The 17,763-nt window shown below is 46.9% G+C and overlaps 1 protein-coding gene across 1 annotated transcript in view; it reads left to right on the top strand.

The window, feature by feature from the left end:
- Positions 1-4,902: 4,902 nt before the first annotated feature.
- MAP1A (microtubule associated protein 1A) overlaps positions 4,903-17,763 on the top strand; it is a 38,517-nt gene continuing 25,656 nt past the window's right edge. Inside the window, exons 1-2 of the mRNA XM_033167371.1 lie at positions 4,903-5,030; positions 15,560-15,661. The gene's annotated coding sequence lies outside the window, so the exon portion shown is untranslated. The remainder of the gene's footprint in view (positions 5,031-15,559; positions 15,662-17,763) is intronic.

The following is a 17,763-nucleotide window of genomic DNA, read 5'->3' as shown; positions in this document are numbered from 1 at the left end:
AGACAAGAGCGCGCGCACACAGGCAAAAAAAGGGGGGGGAGGGAGCGCACGCGCGAGAAGAACGCCTTGCCCCGCCCCCTCGGGTGCTCGCGCCGCGGCTCCGGCGGGCCACGCTGCAGGCCCCGCCCCCACGCGTTCCGCGCTGCGCGGGGGTTGCCGTGACAACGCGGCGCCACAAGCCCCTGCCAAGGCCAGGGAGGGGGCGGGGCTCGCGGAAAGCTCCGCCTCCCCGCTTCCAATGACAGCCCTGAATATAAATGAGCAAGAGAATGGCCCGTGGTCCCGGGTGGTGACGCTGATGGGAGCCCAAGCTGGCTCTGAAGGCCCGGTCGCCAGCAGCGCACGCCAGGAGGCAGCAGTGCACAAGCTCCACAAAGCGAGGGTCACGTGTGCCCGGACACGTTTAGAACAGGGAACGATAATAATATAATAGACGCAGCTCCACCAGGTGGATTGCCAAAGATGGCACAGATGAGGGAGGGGTATTTTGATGGAAAGACGCTTGGCACTACCCAGCAGCCTACACACCTGAGATAGCAAGGGCACACTCCTAGAACTGTCTTTGTGCAAGGGCATAGCAACACCCACACAGGAAGGAGGGGTGCCATGGGCGTAGCCAGGATTTATTTTGGAGGGAGGCAGGCATTATGTGGGGGGGGGGGGCAGAACTGAGTTATCTGTGATGCAGTTGGTCAGTTAGTTAAGTATTTTTTATTTATTTACTTGATTTGGGGAAGGGCAGCTGCACCCCCCTGGCTACACCCATGAGGGGTGCCCCTGCCACAAAGGTGGAGCTGCTGCAACCCTCCGGAGTCTTTCATTTCTCCTTCCAGCCCTTTTCTATGGGGTCATAATTCCATACATGGGATATTTGGAACAGGATGGTGTAGATCTGGTACAGGGGCACAACGGGGCAAGCACAATTTGGGGAGCAGAAGCAACTCCCTTGCAAGAAGAAGGTTACAACATTTGGGACTTTTTAGTTTGGTAAGATGAGACATGACAGAGCTGGCAGGGGAGCCTCTGATCCTCCAGGCCAAATTAGGCCTGGCAGGAATCCTACTTTTGGTCACAAGGCCTTTTTCCTCAAGCCATGCCCATCAAGTTAGTGCTATTTAAATCTTGATTCCAAATGGCATCCAGTTGTATCCAAATATTGACAAAAAAAACCTCCATCTCAGGAACAAACAATTTGGTCATTATATCTTAAGAGGTGTCCAAACGCATAGTGAACAATCAACTTTCCAAAATATATAGATGTAAAGTTAGGATTCCCCCCCCCCATGTGCATCATTTTACATTTGCTTACCCTAAACCAGTGTTGCAGATTTAATGCCCCTTCCCCCAGATTGAAAATATCCCTTTGGAGCGCTTTACTATCCTCTTTTGTTTTTAACATCCTGAATAACTAGGTGTCATCAGCATACTTGACTACCTCATTGTTCATCCTGACTCTGTATCACTTATGAACCAGTTAAATAGCACAGGTCCCAGTACAGATGTCTGGGGAATCCCATTTCTTCCAAGTACACAATGTCTACCAGATAACTCCTTTAGAGTGTCAATAACATAATAACATAGTTATTGGCATTATTGACACTCTAAAGGTTAATGATTCAGGTAGGTAGCCGTGTTGGTCTGACGCAGTCGACATATATAAAAAAATTAAAAAATTGTCCATTGTTCTCTAAGGTGCTACTGGACAATTTTTATATATATATATATTTCTAAAAGGTTAATGTTAGACAAGGTTTGGAGGCCTTTGGAGAAGCCATGCTGATTCATCTTCAACAAGACTTGTTCTTTTGTATGCTTTGTAATGCTCTTCTATATGATTTTTAATACCAATTGCTGGGAATTACAAGTGGGGAGAGTCCTGTTACTCTCAAGTTCTGCTTGTGGGCTTCCCATAGGGCAACTGGTCAGTTATTGTGAAAACAGGATGTTGGATTAGGTGGGCCTCTTTGGCCTGATCCAGCAGCAAGGCTCTTTCTATGTAATTGCCTGTTTCTGAGCCAGAGGAACCAGATGATTGCCCCTCCCTACTGTGTCACACTTTAAAGTGCTGAGGTGCTACACGGGGAGGAGAAGGGCTATGTCTGGTTTTGTCATCAGAGATGTGTTTTGCATCCTAGGAATAAGCCTTGCCCACCCTGCTCCGGAGACCACTCTGCAACCTGTTCCCTTTAAACAAAACACCTGAAGGAGAAAGAAGAAAAGTTAGTTTGTTTCTTAAAATAAACAGAATGTTCTTTACCTGTTAAGAGATGACATTTCTGTTCTATAGTTGATTTCTCCTGCAATAAATGCTGGTATTCCAAAACTAAAAGAGGCAGAGCTGGGCAGGAGCTGCCTTCCTTCTAAGCCTCAATTCTCTATGATGCCATTTACTCCTGGAAGAGAAAGAGATGGCTCTGGAACCAGGTCCTGCATGATAGGTAAAACAGGAACTACTGATCTTTGTACATTGTCTCCATAAATAATTACTTTGAAGAAAAAGCTTTTTTCCAATTAAAATTGAAGCAGTTAGATTTTGGAAGAAATATAGTTAGGCTCCCATTCTGTTGCTGCTGAATTCCAGTTCAATCACATTTTGTTTGCTCACTAAGGAGCTTTGTTAGAACCTGTTCTGAAAGAGATTTGTTGAATAAATACAGCCTGATAAAAGGCATGTTTACTTTGAAACCCACTAAAATCAGTGGAACTTGTGTGCAGGTAAATGTCCACAGGAGCACAGCCTTAATTGGTCTAGCCTCAGTGTATTCCACTTAGTAACTTACACACTGCATGAATGGAGATTCTTGTACTGTGGCTGTCAAATAGATAGAGAGATAGAGATAGATGGACATTTGTGGATTTTTACTTATTTCACATTATTTCCTTCCTCTCCTCTTTTCCTCTAAGGAGCTCAGGCTAAGTTTGAGCCTCCTCATACCACCAGAGGTGAACAACCTCTGCCCCTTCATATGATGCTGGACTCCAGCTCCCTGAACAGGGATTTAATCCTGGATCAATACCAGATAAATAATCTATAACTGGAGGCCCCTGTCTTGTCTTTGATCTGAAGCATTGATCAGACACTGATCACAAGGGACCACCAGAGGCCCTATGGTCATCCATCCAGAGGAGCTGGGTGCCCTGATACAGAACATAATTTATTGGTTAATAATGAACTAGGATATAACAGTAAGGATACTACATAGATACAAACTGTCGAAAAGACTGAGAAAAGCAATAAGACTGTGAGGTGGAAAATCAGGAGTACTTAGTTCTTGAACCCATTTGGAGCAAGTTCTCTGCTTTTGGGAACTGTCCTTGGTCCTGCAAGTTCTATTGCTGTCCCTGCCTTTGCTTCCTTGTTGTACAACAAAGATGGGAAGTGGGAGGTGCATAATCTGATCACCTGGTGTCTTTTTATTTTCTTCAGAGTAGCTGCCACTTTGACTGAAATTGCACTGGTGGACATATGCCATTTGTACCTGTCCCATGTCGTCTCCCTCTGGCAAAAGGTGTGGGGCAACAGGTGCTTGTATTTACCCTCCTCTCCAGTAGTGCATATGCCAGCATATGGAATATTCTTACTATTGAAGAAAGGGCAGGGGGAGAGAATTAAAAGCTCTTCCCTCAATTCTGTTTCCCTGCTTAAATTAGCAGCCCACTTCAGGTTCTTTGAAGAAAAAGAGCTAGGAAGTGCCCTGTTGGATTGGACCAAAGGCGACTCCTTTGGTCCAGCATCTGATTTCCCACAGTGGCCAATCAGGTGCCCCAATGAGTGAGCGACAACAGGCAAAACACAAGGTGATTGTCTTCCATATTTTCTTATTCCCTTTCAAAGGCATCCGAGTTTGGGTCCATCGCCACACCTATAGTGTGCCATGTTTTGCTGTGGTTTTATAATTTTCTAGAAACTGCCCAGAGTGGCTGGGGCAACCCAGTCAGATGGGTGGCATATAAATAATAATTTCTTATTATTAAATTATTGTTGTGGAAGTGAATTTCATCATGCAACTACGTGCCATGTGAAAAATTCTTCCTTTTGTCTGACCTGAATCTTCCAGTGTTCAGCTTCACTGTATGTCCCTAGGATCTAGTATTTTGAAAGAAGGCAAAAGACAGCTGTCCCCTTTCTCCACACCTTGTATAATATATGCCTCTCTATCACTGCTGCCTTTCTTCTTTCTAAGCTAAGAAGCCCCCAATGCTCAGCACCACCTTCTGCCCTGCCAAGAACCTGCAGCCCTTGTAGGACCCCCGCGGGTTGCCACCCCTCACTCTGCATTGTAGACAGGCGCTGCAGCTGGGGGCCAAGGCAGCTTCCCCACCTCCACTCGTTTGGAGGCCCCTGGCCGGAGCGGGGCCAGACCTCGGGCCGGCGGGGAGGGGTCACCTTCTCGCGGCAGGCAAAGGAGTTTGCTCTCCCTTGCCCCACCCGATGGAAAGAGGGAAGGGTCGCCCTCATTCCTGGGTGCCGGGTGGGGGTACGTCACCGGAGCCCAGCAGGAGGAGGAAAAGCTGGATCAAACCCTGGCGCGTGGGGGAGGAGGCTCCGCTAACAGAGATAGGCGCCTGTTAGGCTGCAGGACAGCGGCTGGGATCGCCTCAGGTCCTGGAAGGAGCGTGTATATCTCCCCGCCAGGAGAGGAGAAGGAAGATGCAATTCCGCCCCAGCCCCCCCCTTCTGTGACTCCGCCCCACGCCTGGGCAGATGGGCGGGGACGCCCTCGAGGGGGCGCGGCCACGGGAATCCCCGCCCCAGCGCCTCGGGGGGCACGTGCGTTCTGAGGAGCCAATCCGCGCGCGGCCGGCTCTCCCCTTAAGAGGCGCGCGCAGGAGCCTGCTGCGGCATCTGCGGAGTTGGGAACCGGTTGCTATGGGGACGCCGGCGGCCGGGCCTGTCGCCATGGAGACGCCGGAGGCGCCGGGCAGCGGGAGGCGGGGGAGTCAGCGGCGGGGCCACGCGGTGCTTGCCGTGATCGGCGAGGTCGGCACCGAGCAAGAGCGGGAAACGCTGCGCCGGAGCCTCGAGCGCGGTAAGGACGGGCGAAGGGAGGGCAAGAGGGAGAGAGGGAGGCCTGCCGGACGCCGCCACCGCCTGCCCGTTCAGCACCCTGGAGAGGGCCTGCTGTGTCGCCGCCGTCGGGAGCACCTGAGGGGCTCGTGACAGGTTGGATCTGGCCCTGGCGGCTGGCGCGGCGCTCCCTGGACCGGAATTCCCAAGAGCGGCGGCGTCCCCATCCCTGGAGAGTCCACTGCGAGGAGGGGGCGGGACACTGGCCGCCACGAGGAGGAAGGGAAAGCGGGTTGCGAGGCCGAGCCGCCGCCGCAGGACCTGCCCAGGAAGCTCGCTGAGCAGCCGTGAGGTGCGGAGCCTCGGGGCTGGCGGGGCGGCTTCTTCTGGCCGGGCCTTCTTGCCCGCTGCCGCCTGGGCAGGAGCCCCCGAGGCGCCACTCCCTGGAAGATCCACCTGGCGGTCAGTCTTCTTGCCATTTTGATCTTGCCGGTTCGGGAGTAACTGAAGACAAATTTGCTCTGTCATCTATGGGAGAGCCCGGGAACTGTCTAAAGGGCTGTCATCGTTTTCGTCTATTAGTCCTTTCTTCTTAAACTGCTGCAGTGCACAGTAGTACAGGACTCCAGCTGAAGGCTGACCAAAGCAGAATTTAGTGGTCCCATAGCTTCTCATGATCCAGACACTATGTTTCCCTTGTAGCCTAGAATTGTATTAGCCTTTTTAGTAGCGGCATCACATTGCTGGGTCATTTTTAGTTCATGGTGTGCTAAGAAACCTGGCTTTACTGTAAAGCCAGGTGCTTTCCATCCTGTGTCTTGATTTTCCTACCTAAATGCATAATGTTGCATTTATCTGTGTTGAAATTAAATTTGCTACTTTGGTCCAGTTCTTCATCATGCTAGGCTCACCTTGAATTTTGTTGGTTTGGTGTTATCTGCTGATTTGATGAACATTTTCTCTACTCTTTTGTGGCCAAGTCTTTTATACAAAGTTGTTGAGCCGCTAGCTTACACATCTGCCTAACAGTAGCAGTGTCTTTCATGCGGGGGTGGGGAACCTTCATAGGCAGCATTCTGGTAACTGTTTGTCAAAGGTGGGCAGGACTAGAAGCAAAATGAGTTGAGCAACAGATGTGACTCTTCTTAGTATAATAGACTACAGCCCTGCCACAATCAAGCCAAGGATTTCCCCACACACCCTTCTCCATCCACTGACACAATTCAAGGACACATTTCAGCCAGGCAAAAGCCCTATAGGGGGAACTGGATCCAGAGCCCTTGAGGGTTTTGGCTTGGGGAAAGTCTAAAGAGTTGGATAAAGAGTTCTGGAAGTCTCTATTCTGCCCCTGAATCCAAGAGTCCGCAAGCTTAGTCTATCACACATTTTAGCAGCTTGTCAACAAGAATATTGTGGAGAAGCTTTTTGAAAGCCTTGCTGAAAACAGGCTACACTACATCTCATAACATCTATCAAGTTAGCTGTAAAAAGTGGGAGGTAGATGAGGTTAGTCTGGTATGACTTTTTCTTCAGAAAACTGTCTTGTAGTTGTATTTCTATCTGGCACAATGCTGCTGCTTGAACTGGTGGGAATGATGGAGTATAAAGCTAGGAGTAAACAAATACAAAGCATATACTGTAATCATTCCTGCAAAGGGCATAAGGAATGAGACAGTAGGTGCACTCCCAATAAGGCCTTACAACTGGGGTGGAACCCTTAATGCCCTGTCTCCTCAGGAACTCCAGTCTGGCAGAGGGGAAAGGCATGCAAGCCCACTGACCATGTATCCAGGTAAGTAAGTAAGGCTCCCCTCCTCTGCAGCCTGGAGGGTGTGGCTGATGCTTGCCCAGCTGCTGCCAGCAAAATGTCCCATATCGGCCCTCCCCCAAGAATGCAAATCAGTGTCATGGGATTGACACTGCAGTGCTGTTCAAGGACCTCCTAGTTGCAGCTCTGATTTTCAGCAACTTATGGGAAACCCACATCTTTCTTGCTGCACATAAGGGGAGCAGATAGAAGCAAGCTGGCAAGCTTGGAAGGAGGCAGGTAGTGGCTGCTGCTGCGGCTGCTGTGGTGTGTAGTTGGTGCTGCAGTGCAGCTTTCCTTCCTGCTAGTTCCTGGACTTTCCCTCTGCAGTGAGTGTGAAGCAGGAGCAGCATGAAAGTACCTCCTTGGTGAGCAGGAAGTAGGTGAGGGCTGTTTTCTTACCTGGCATTCTCCGGGAAAGGAGTAAAGGCAGCCCTCTTGTCTCTCCTTAGGGTGATATTTGCAGCACCTTGTCAATGTGGATGGGTCATTTCAAGGGAATGAAAGAGGAATTGCCACTGTGGTTGACTCCTCCTTTGGACATGTGGAAATCACCTCCTTTTCTTTTATTTTCCTCCCCTGTGGTTGGCTGAATCCTTTAAAAGCAGTCTTACACTCCAGGGTTTGTGGAGAGGGGCTGTCTTTGTAAGTCTGGAAGGGCATTGCTTTATTCTTATTTAATTTCAAAAATGCATATCTCTTGTTTTTAAATTTAAATAAGTTTCTAAAGCAATGCACAATGCTGGTAAAACAGAGCACAATGTAAATGGAATAGCACATTATTAATTTTTAAGTCAAAAGATCAGTGGAAATAAAATAGGTTGGACAGCATAACAGGGCAGATAAAATAGGCTGTACACAATTTAGCAAATAAAATCGAAAATGTTGCTCATGAAAAGTTCCTACAAATGAAACAGTCTTTATCTGGCACTGAAAACTTAGCAAACGTTGTGTGAGGCAGCTGTATATGGAGGGCGTTGCAGTGATGCTACCACCTGCCTTGCTTCTGCAGGCAAAAGAAGGTTTGCATAGGAGTAGATGGTCTTCCAAGGTTCTAAGGCATAAATGATTTTAAAGGTCAAGACTAGCAGTTTGCCTGAGCAAAATAGGAAGTCTGGAGCTACTTTTGAACATAATGGTGTGTTCCTCATTACTAGTACCAAGCAATAACCTAAACTGCAGCATTTTGCACTAATTTACATTTCTGCATTGTCTTCAAATATAGTCTAAAGATAGATGGGCATAGTATGGGCAATAGTGGCAAGGGATCACAGCTAGTGAACCTGACTAGTCTGATGATGCAGATGCCCCAGGATATCCAAACTATTAGGAGGATTTAACAGCACTCCAAAATTCTGGGCTTGATCCTTAAGGGGTGTATAATCCCATTCAGAACAGGCCAGAACTGTCTTCCTACTCACATTTTATTTGTTTATTAATTTATTGCATTTATTTCCTCCAAGGAGCTTGAGGTGGTGTACATTGTACACCCCCTTCTTCATTTACCTCCCACAACAGCCTTGTGAGGTAGGTTAGGTTGAGAAGCAGTGATGGCCCCTGGTTACCCAGTGAGCATCATGGCCAATTGGGGATTTGAACCCTGGTCTCCCAGGTCCTAGTCTGTGTGGGAATGCTTGGGAATGTGGATGAGGATATATTGATTAAGATATCCTATCCCAGCTTATGTTAACAAGCTCCAAACTTAGCAGTTGCATTCCCTTTCTAAAGCACAGCAGGAACGGTTGCACAGGCTTGCTAAAGCCTCAGAATAATATATATATTCCACTTCTTCCCTCTTAAAAGTAAAGACACAACACAGTGCTCTTTAAAAGATATAAAAAGAGTTTACTCACAGCTTTTCATCAGGAGTTACAGTACAGTCTCAGAAGGGAGGCTAGCTTAGATAAATGTACAGTGGTGCCCCGCTAGACGAAAATAATTCGTTCTACGAATTTTTTTATCTAGCGGTTTTTTTGTCTAGCGAAGCGGCAATGACAGCCGCGCTCTGCTAAACAAAAAAAAAGCCGAAAATTTTTCGTCTTGCGAAGCAGCCCCATTGACTTTTCCGTCTTGCGGGACAGCTTCCGCTAGTGGTGCCCCGCTAGACGAGTTTTTCGTCTAGCAAGGCATTCGTCTAGCGGGGCACCACTGTATTTGCATGTGTGAAGCTAGCTCCAAAAGGAAGCAAGCTTCATCTGGGCTCCTCTTGGCTGCAAGCCAAGAGAGCATCCTGTTCCTTGAAGAGACGAGTACAAAAGAGAGAGATGGCATCTGGTCTCAAGAGTTTTGTATACAGGTGAGACCACACCCACCTCTAGTTTCACAGGAAGCTATCTCAGTCCAGGTAAACAGGAAGCATTGGCTGGAGGACTGAGATACACTTCATGTCCACTCTAGCAATGGTGTTTTGACTGCTCTGTGTTTACATCCCACAAACCCCTTCTCAGGCAAAATATATCATGTAAAAAACATAAACAACTTTATTCAACCACCCAGAGTCCCAGCTTGACACGTAGTTTCTGGAAACTCTTTCTTGCGAGGGACTTCATCAGGATGTCAGCAGCCATCTCATCGGTGCAGCAGTAAGACAGTTCCACAACTCCATCTTGGGTCAGCTGACGTATAAAATGGTACCTGACCCCAAAATGTTTTGTCCTGGCTAGGAACTTTTCACTCTGCGTCAGCTTTATGCAACTTTGATTGTCCTCCAGCAAGCTGACAGGTTCCTTTCTCACCAAACCAAAGTCCATGATGAGTTGATCCAGCCAGGCAATCTCTCTGCGCGCTTCTATAGCAGCAATATATTCCTATTCTGTGGAAGACAATGCTACACAGCTCTGTTTATAACTGCCCCATACAACAGGTCCATCACCAAACATAAAAACATGACCACTTGTTGACTTATAGTCAGCATTGTCCCCAGCCCAATCTGCATCAGTGTACCCCACCAATTTAGGGTCTTTGACAGCTGATAACCTTAATTTACAATTTATTGTACCCTTCAGATAACGAACCACCCTTTTCATACCAGCCCAATCATGCTCAGTGGGAGAATTCACTTTTCTGCTAAGAATCCCCACAGCATTTGCTATGTCAGGTCTACATGTGGTAACTAAATACAAAAGTTTATCAATTACCGACCTATATTCACTGTTATCTGGCAACAGCTTTGAGTCCTGCTGATTTTTCAAGAAATCTGTAGCCATAGGGGTGGCAACTAGGTGTGCATCTTGCATCTGCATGCATTCAATCAGTTCATTAATCTTTTGTCTCTGACTGAGAAGAAATGAACCGTATTTTTCTCTTTCCACTTGGATTCCTAGGTAGTACTTGACATTTCCTAGTTCCTTCACTTGCACCTCTTTGCTAAGGTGTCTCAATATTTGCGCATAATCTCTGTCATTTGCTGTAGCAATAATCAAATCATCGACAAAAGCCAATATATATGAAAATTGTCCATTATTTGACTTACTGTACAAGCACTTGTCAGCGTTTCTTTGCTTGTACCCAAGTTGCACCAGCATATTGTGCAGTTTCTGATTCCACGTCCTAGCAGCTTGCTTCAATCCATAAAGTCCTTTTTCTAATTTGCATACCAAATTTGCCTCATGTGGTTTTATAAAATCCTTGGGCTGTCTCATGTAAATTTCTTCTGAAATTTTCCCATGTAAAAACACAGTCGCAATATTGATGTGATAAACGTTCATTTGTTTAGAGGCTGCGATGCTTAAAAGCATTCTGACGCTATTATATCTCACTGTTGGTGTGAAAACTTCATTGTAATCCTGGCCATACTGCTGTGAATAGCCTTGTGCTACTAGCCTTGCTTTGTAGCGTTGTACTTCCCCTTCTGACCCCTTCTTAATCTTGAAAACCCACTTGGAGCTAATGGCTTTCTTACCGGGAGGTAGCTCTGTGAGGGTCCAAGTCTTGTTTTGATGCAACACATCCATCTCCTCCTGCATGGCCTTCCTCCAGAGACTGGCTTCCGCAGTTGGCATCCGCTGAATCTCTTCCCATGTGGAAGGTTCCTGTGGAGACGCCGACCCTGCAAGGTAGGACAGTCGTAACGGTGGAACACCTCTGTTGGTTTTGGATGAGCGTCTGACCTCTGGTTCTTCTTCCTGGACCGCATCAGCTTCCTCATCCTCCTCCAACTCTGGCATGTCCTCCTCTTCGTCTCTGGGGCCGCCAGGGGTCTGGTCCTCTGCGTCTTCTGGTGCGTCACCTGTAGGTAGGGCTGTGACACTGGAAGGCAGATTAGTACTTTGTGGGGTCTCAGAAGGAAAGTCTATAAGTTCTTGAGTCCATTCTGACTCCTTGGAACAGCCAATAACAGTATTCTTTGTGTCAATCTTTGCATGCTCATCAAAATAAATTGCATGTTGTGCACTTACTTTGTCTGTTTGTGGGTCCAGATCTGCTTCATCTTTCTGGCTGGAATGGGCAACTTTTGCAGACTGCTTTTCTGAAAGATTAACCTCATAAATGCCATTTGTTAGTTTAGCTTCAATATACACTTCACCATCTTTAGTTACATTGCACTGTCCATTCTCAAATGTGACCTTGAAACCTTTCTTGTCTAAAGTTGAGACACTGAGTAAATTGCAGCTCAGTTCTGGTACATATAAGACATTGGACACTCTGGTCCTAAAAGATTCATTGTTTACATTGAATTCCAAATGCATGGAACCTGCACCTTTTGACTTTAAAATCTATAATCCATTTATTACTTTTGCTTTCAGGATTCTGGACTGCTAAGTTCCTTTCTTGCAGTAGCAAGGTGCGTTCAGGCTTCCCCTTATTGTCGCCATCTGGCTTAAAGGGGCGGGGTTTGTTTGCTTTAGGAGCCCGACAATTTCTGGCAAAATGTTCTTCTTTGTTGCAATTGAAACAAGTCACCTTCTTGTGTCCATCTCTGGACTGTGCAGACTGTTTAGATATATAATTGCTGCCCTTATTCCTAGTGAAACTTTCTGGTGAACCAACTCTTTGTCTGCATTCCTCTCTCAAATTGCTGGTTAACTGATTAAAAGTTAGATCCTTAGTGTGATCCATCAGACTCTTAAATGAAGAGAATGTTGTTCCGAGAGACGCTAGCAAAAATGTCACTTTTGTAGTTTCATCAAAAGCTTTGGGGGTAAGGGCAATCCTTTGAACAATCTCTGAAAAATTCTTAATATGCTCTGTGAATTCTTCTCTGGAATTCATTTTTAATTTGAGCAACTTATCCAACAAATGTCTATATGAGTTCTCTGTAGATTCTCCATAAATCTGCTCAAGGTCTTTTAAGATCTCGGATGCATCATTTTCAATGTTTATTAATGATAGATGCTCATTGCGAAGTAGACTAAAAATAATAGTCTTGGCATTATGGTTTTGTAGCTTCCATAACCTAATCTTTCCAAAATCCTCTTCACTTGAGCCAGTAGGCTTAGGATTTTTAACAGCATCCCAAACTCCTTTTGCATCCAGAAATACAATCAAGCGTTTCTTCCATGGAACAAAATCACATTCATTCAGCATAGGTATTCCTAGCCCTGCATCACTATCAAAAGCTACACTAGCCATCTTAAAATTCAAAAATTTGAAAAAATTTCAAAATTCTAAAATCAAAAATCTCAAAAATACAAAAACCTCAAATAAATCTTCACTGCCTCTGAGTACTGTAAACTCAGAGGGAGGGGAGGGATAGATTAATCCCCCTTTTGGCACAATGGAGAACAAAGGACCATGTGCTTACCAGGAAATCGTGTCAGGAAAATACTCTCAACTCAAAACGCAATCCGTTGCAATCCTTCAAAAATACGCAAAAATATGCAATACTGGGGCCAATAACCCTTTGTGGGAATGCTTGGGAACGTGGATGAGGATATATTGATTAAGATATCCTATCCCAGCTTGTGTTAACAAGCTCCAAACTTAGCAGTTGCATTCCCTTTCTAAAGCACAGCAAGAACGGTTGCACAGGCTTGCTAAAGCCTCAGAATAATATATATATTCCTGGTATATTCCCCTTCTTCCCTCTTAAAAGTAAAGACACAACACAGTGCTCTTTAAAAGATAAAAAGAGTTTACTCACAGCTTTTCATCCTGAGTTACAGTACAGTCTCAGAAGGCAGGCTAGCTTAGATAAATGTATTTACATGTGTGAAGCTAGCTCCATAAGGAAGCAGGCGTCACCTGGGCCCCTCTTGGCTGCAAGCCAAGAGAGCATCCTGTTCCTTGAAGAGATGAGTACAAAAGAGAGAGATGTTGTCTGGTCTCAAGAGTTTTGTATACAGGTGAGACCACACCCACCTCTAGTTACACAGGAAGCTATCTCAGTCCAGGTAAACAGGAAGCATTGGCTGGAGGACTGAGATACACTTCATGTGCACTCTAGCAATGGTATGTTTTGACTGCTCTGTGTTTACATCCCACAGTCTGACACTCTAACTTCTATATCACTCTGGCTTAGATGAAATTCCTCTCCACAGCAGTTCTGCCTTGCCTGGACTCGCATAGTATATGAGCCCCCATCCAATCCATTACTGACCCCTGACACCTATTCAGAACTTTTTGCTCCTCTTGTTCAACTGAAACCAAAGCTCTTCCTGCTGGGATTAATGGCTGTACAACTAGAAAAAGAATATGGAAATTCAAGGAAGACTTGAGGGTCCTTGAGGGACATTTTCCTGATGCTCACTATTTCACTTCACTCCAGCAGCACTATGATAAACTGAATGTTAGGGAACATAATGATGAAATCTGTTTTGTATGGAGTACAGATTACAATGTATGCAACTGAAATTAGTGCATGTTGTTTGGTCTTAAATTGTTCTGTCATTATCAAATTCAACATACTTGCTTCTTGTGTGTATGTCTTGTACATTTTAAATAACCTTAAAAACTACAGTCCACTAGCCAGAGAGCCTGACTTGAGTGGTCCCAGTTTCATTCTTTATTGTCCCAGTTCCTTCAGTCTTCATTGAAATTGGAATATTCTGTGTACAATTTTGACCAGAACCTGAGGCTGGATAGCCCAAGGTAGAAGAGAAGCATTTCATTCAGGGTGCCCCATTGCACTGAAAGGTGTTCTTCCACCCTTCCCCCCCAAGTCTGTTCAAACAAATTAAGCCCAATAGTGTAAGAAGAAATAAATACTTTAGCTCCAGGTCAGTCCCCTGGTACTCCAGGAAGCTTGGGGTCATAAAGCTTTAGTAGCCCACTGTAATTTACTTGCAAATAACTTCAAATTGGGTTCTGCTTTGAATACTGTAAAAATATGGGCTGCTGCCTTGGCTGCATCTGGTAGCACTTGTTTGGAAAAGTTTCAGTTGTTGCAGCCAGAGGATGAAGACAGAATGCACGGAGAGACAAAGTTTCCCACTTCTGTGCTCTTTTGGAATCTGCTGCCAAATAAACCTTCCTTGGACCGTCACCATGAGCTAAATATAAGCCAGCAGTCCAATGCAGTAACTAAAAAGGCCAATACAATTCTAGACTGCATTAACCAATGTATAAAATGTCCACACCACAAAACTAATGATGGCACCCTATTCTGCTTTGGTGAGACCTCATCTAGACCTACCTGTGTGCAGCTGTGGTGGGCACAGCAGCTGAAGGAGTGCCCAACTCGAGTGTGCCCAGAAATGGGCAACAAAAATGGTGAGGCCCCTGGGAACCACATCCTATGAGGAAAAGATGAAGGAGGTGGGTATGTTTAGCCAGGAGAAGAGACGATTAAGAGGTGATAGGAGACAAAACCATGTTCATATATTTAAAGAGTGTCACATAGATAATGGAGCAATTTATTTCTCCAGAGAATAGGAATAGGAAACGGGATTTCTACTAACCGTTAGAAAGGGCTTTCAATGGTGGAAGAGACTGCCTTGGAAGGTGGGGGGCTCTCCTTGATTAGAGGTTTTTTAGTGCAAGTTGTATGGTCACCCATCATAAATGCTTTAGCAGTAGACTGACAAGTGGGGCTGAGCTGAGATACCTTCCAGTTATTTATGTGTCCAGCCTTACTCCTTGATACAGGTGCTTGAATTGGTGGTAAGGACCTGGCTCCAAATATTCCTAAATGGTGCTGATGATATGGACTTATTTCATCTCACTTCCAGCCTGCTTTTAGGACTAAAACTGCTTTGGTCAGCAAGGTAACATCAATGAAGCTTATCAGCATTGATGAAGCTGGTCAGTGGAGTGTGCATCACTGCAGTGTAGTATAAATCTGTGCTAAATGAAATAGGACATACACAAGCCCATTCTTCAGCTTTCCATAGTGCCAGGTGGCTGAGGCAAACAGTCCCTATGAAAGAATATTCTCTGGACAGTGTGGAAGGAACTCAACTCATGGACCTGAAGGTGACTCCCGCCACACGATGGGGAAGCCACATGGATTACCTGGAGAGGCTAAACTCCTGTTTGGAAGGACAGACTGAGCACCCTGCTGGGATAGGAAGGTGATTAGCCCTCATAGATTACGTGGATTAAAGAGCAAACTCTGAGGCTATCAGGATGCTCAGGGGCTTTGGGAAAGTGATTAGGCAGTAGAAGCTTGGACTAGAGTTGGACTCTCATCCAAGGAGCAAAGCATCCAATGCACAGAAAAGGACTCTTGTTCCTACTGGGTGGTCAAACCCACTTCCTCACCCATGGTACAAGCCAGGCCTGTGTTCCTCTGAATCACAGTGTACAGCTTTGGTCTCTTCCAGGAGAGCACATGAACTCATTCCTCTCCCCCTTTCTCTCAACAGGTCTTCGCTCATGGGACATTGACCTCTCTTCCTGTGACCTTAATCAGCAACTGAGACTGTTTGTTACGCGTCATCTTGCACATTTTTCATCGGAGGTCAAAGGTCAGTGCCCATCTTGTTTATCTTTATTTTTGAGATTTGCATTTGTGCCCAGAGCTACTGCCAGGTTTGAGGGAGGCTTTTGGGGTGATGTGCTGTCTCCTGGTGGCTTCAGAAATAGGAGCAAACCTCTGCCTGCTGCCAGCCTTACTCTTTCCTACCGTGCACTGGGATGCTAGTGCCATCTGACTCAGCCCCAAGGGAGAGTCTATAGAGCACAATGGGCTCCTCCAAGTTGCGGGGGGGGGGGGAGTCCAAGTTTGGGGCTAGGAAGCAGCCTGAGGCTGCAGTCGCAGCACCATGGACAGCTCCAAACGGGCAGCTTGGGGATGCTGCACTCCACTGACATTTTATATTTGTCTTGGGCATGGGTCCTCAAACCTTTTAAACAGGGGGCCAGTTCACTGTCCCTCAGACACTGTTGGGGGCCGGACTATAGTTTGAAAAAAATATGAACAAATTCCTATGCACACTGCACATATTTTATTTGTAGTGCACAAAAACAGGAAAAACAATACAATATTTAAAATAAAGAATGATTTTAATCAACATAAACAACCCAGGCCCAAGCCTGGGTGTGTGTGTGTGAGGTGGGGTAGGGACACCCCCTCTCGAAGTTTCTGCATTTGCATATAAAATTTTGGGGTGGGGCTCCCAAAGGCTACGAAAATGTGCTGTTACACACAAACACCCATTTCAGTACACACACCTTTGGAGGGGTAGGGGCAAGATATTGCTGTGGGAGCAGGAGATAGGGAAAGAGATGCCTGCAATCCCACCCCAAGGCTGCAGCAGTCAGGGCTGGCAGTGGAGACCACACTGCTTGTCAGCAGGGGGGCCTGAGCAGCATTGGGGAAGGGGGGTGTTCACTCCACACCACCTCCCGTCCAGCAGCACCCCCTAAACATCCGGCTCGCCCCCTCCCCTTTCTCAACGGTTAGGATGGAAGTGGTTGTGGGAGGGGGGAGAACCCTCCTCGCCTTTCCTCCCCCACCACCCAGAAATAAAACACCTGCCCATTCAAGCGAGGGGGGATGAGGAGACAAACCCCGCCCCCACACCGCTTCTCCTCACATGAAGGAGGCTCCGCTGCCACTGCATGGTCCGGCCCCACTGTGTCTCCACCGCCGTTCGCAGGAGGAGGGCAGCCTGGCTGAGGAGGAGTGGGAGGGCTGAGGCAGGTGGAGGTGGCGGCGCATTGAGGCAGCTCCTGCTCATCCTGCTGCTGCTGCTGTCTGTGGAGTGGCAGCGCTGCTGCGGTGGCTCCTCCTCCCTTTCCCTCAGTCACCTCTCTCTTGCTCCATGCACACCTCTCCTCTCCTCTGCTCCGCTGCTGCATGAATGAAGAGCCAGCCTCTGAGGGTGCTTCATAAACACCCTCCTTTTTCTTTCCTCCCCCGCTTCCTCCTCTCTTTTGGGTTCTGCAATGGCCGGGCGTGTTGGATTTAGAACCTTGGCGGGCCTGATCCAGCCCACAGACCATAGTTTGAGGACCGCTGGTCTTGGGCCAGATCTCATCACTCCTTCAGTCTCTCCCCCAGATCCTCAAGAGTGGAGACTCCCTGAAGCCAGACCTCTAGCCTGGATTCCAGCTATCACCCTGTTACCTTGAGAGTGGCTGGGGTAACCAAATCTAGATGAGTGGTATATAAATAAATTATTATTGTTATTATTATTATCATCCTCTCCTGCTTTCTGTATCTTCCATGCTTGAGAGTGGAGTAGGGGTAGTGTGTCAAGGGTTCCTTGTGGGAATCAGGCTCCGGAAGTGCTATCTTGTGGAGTTGTCTGTGACAGGAGGGGGGGGGGTCAGATGCAGACTAAGGCTCATTGTTGGGGATTGAAGTTTAGCCCCTTTTCTGTTTGTATTCCTGCTATGCCTGGTGCAGCAGGCTTCTCCACTTCTGCTTGGGTTCAGGGTCATGGTAGGCATCCTGAGGAGATGGAAGCAGGGTGGTGGCAGCTGGAGCTCTGCTTCTTCTGAGCCAACATCTCCTACAACCAGGGTTTTTTCCAGCCGGCATTCACCAGGGCTCAGTTCTGGCACCTCTCAGGTGGGCCCATTGCCTTTATAAGAGAACAAGGGGAGGTGTTCCTGGTGAGTT

The sequence above is a fragment of the Lacerta agilis genome, chromosome 13, assembly GCF_009819535.1.
Source record: "Lacerta agilis isolate rLacAgi1 chromosome 13, rLacAgi1.pri, whole genome shotgun sequence".
Taxonomy (NCBI): Eukaryota; Metazoa; Chordata; class Lepidosauria; order Squamata; family Lacertidae; genus Lacerta; species Lacerta agilis.
The sequence above is the reverse complement of the archived record's forward strand: the minus strand, read 5'-3'. Positions and strand labels throughout refer to the sequence as shown.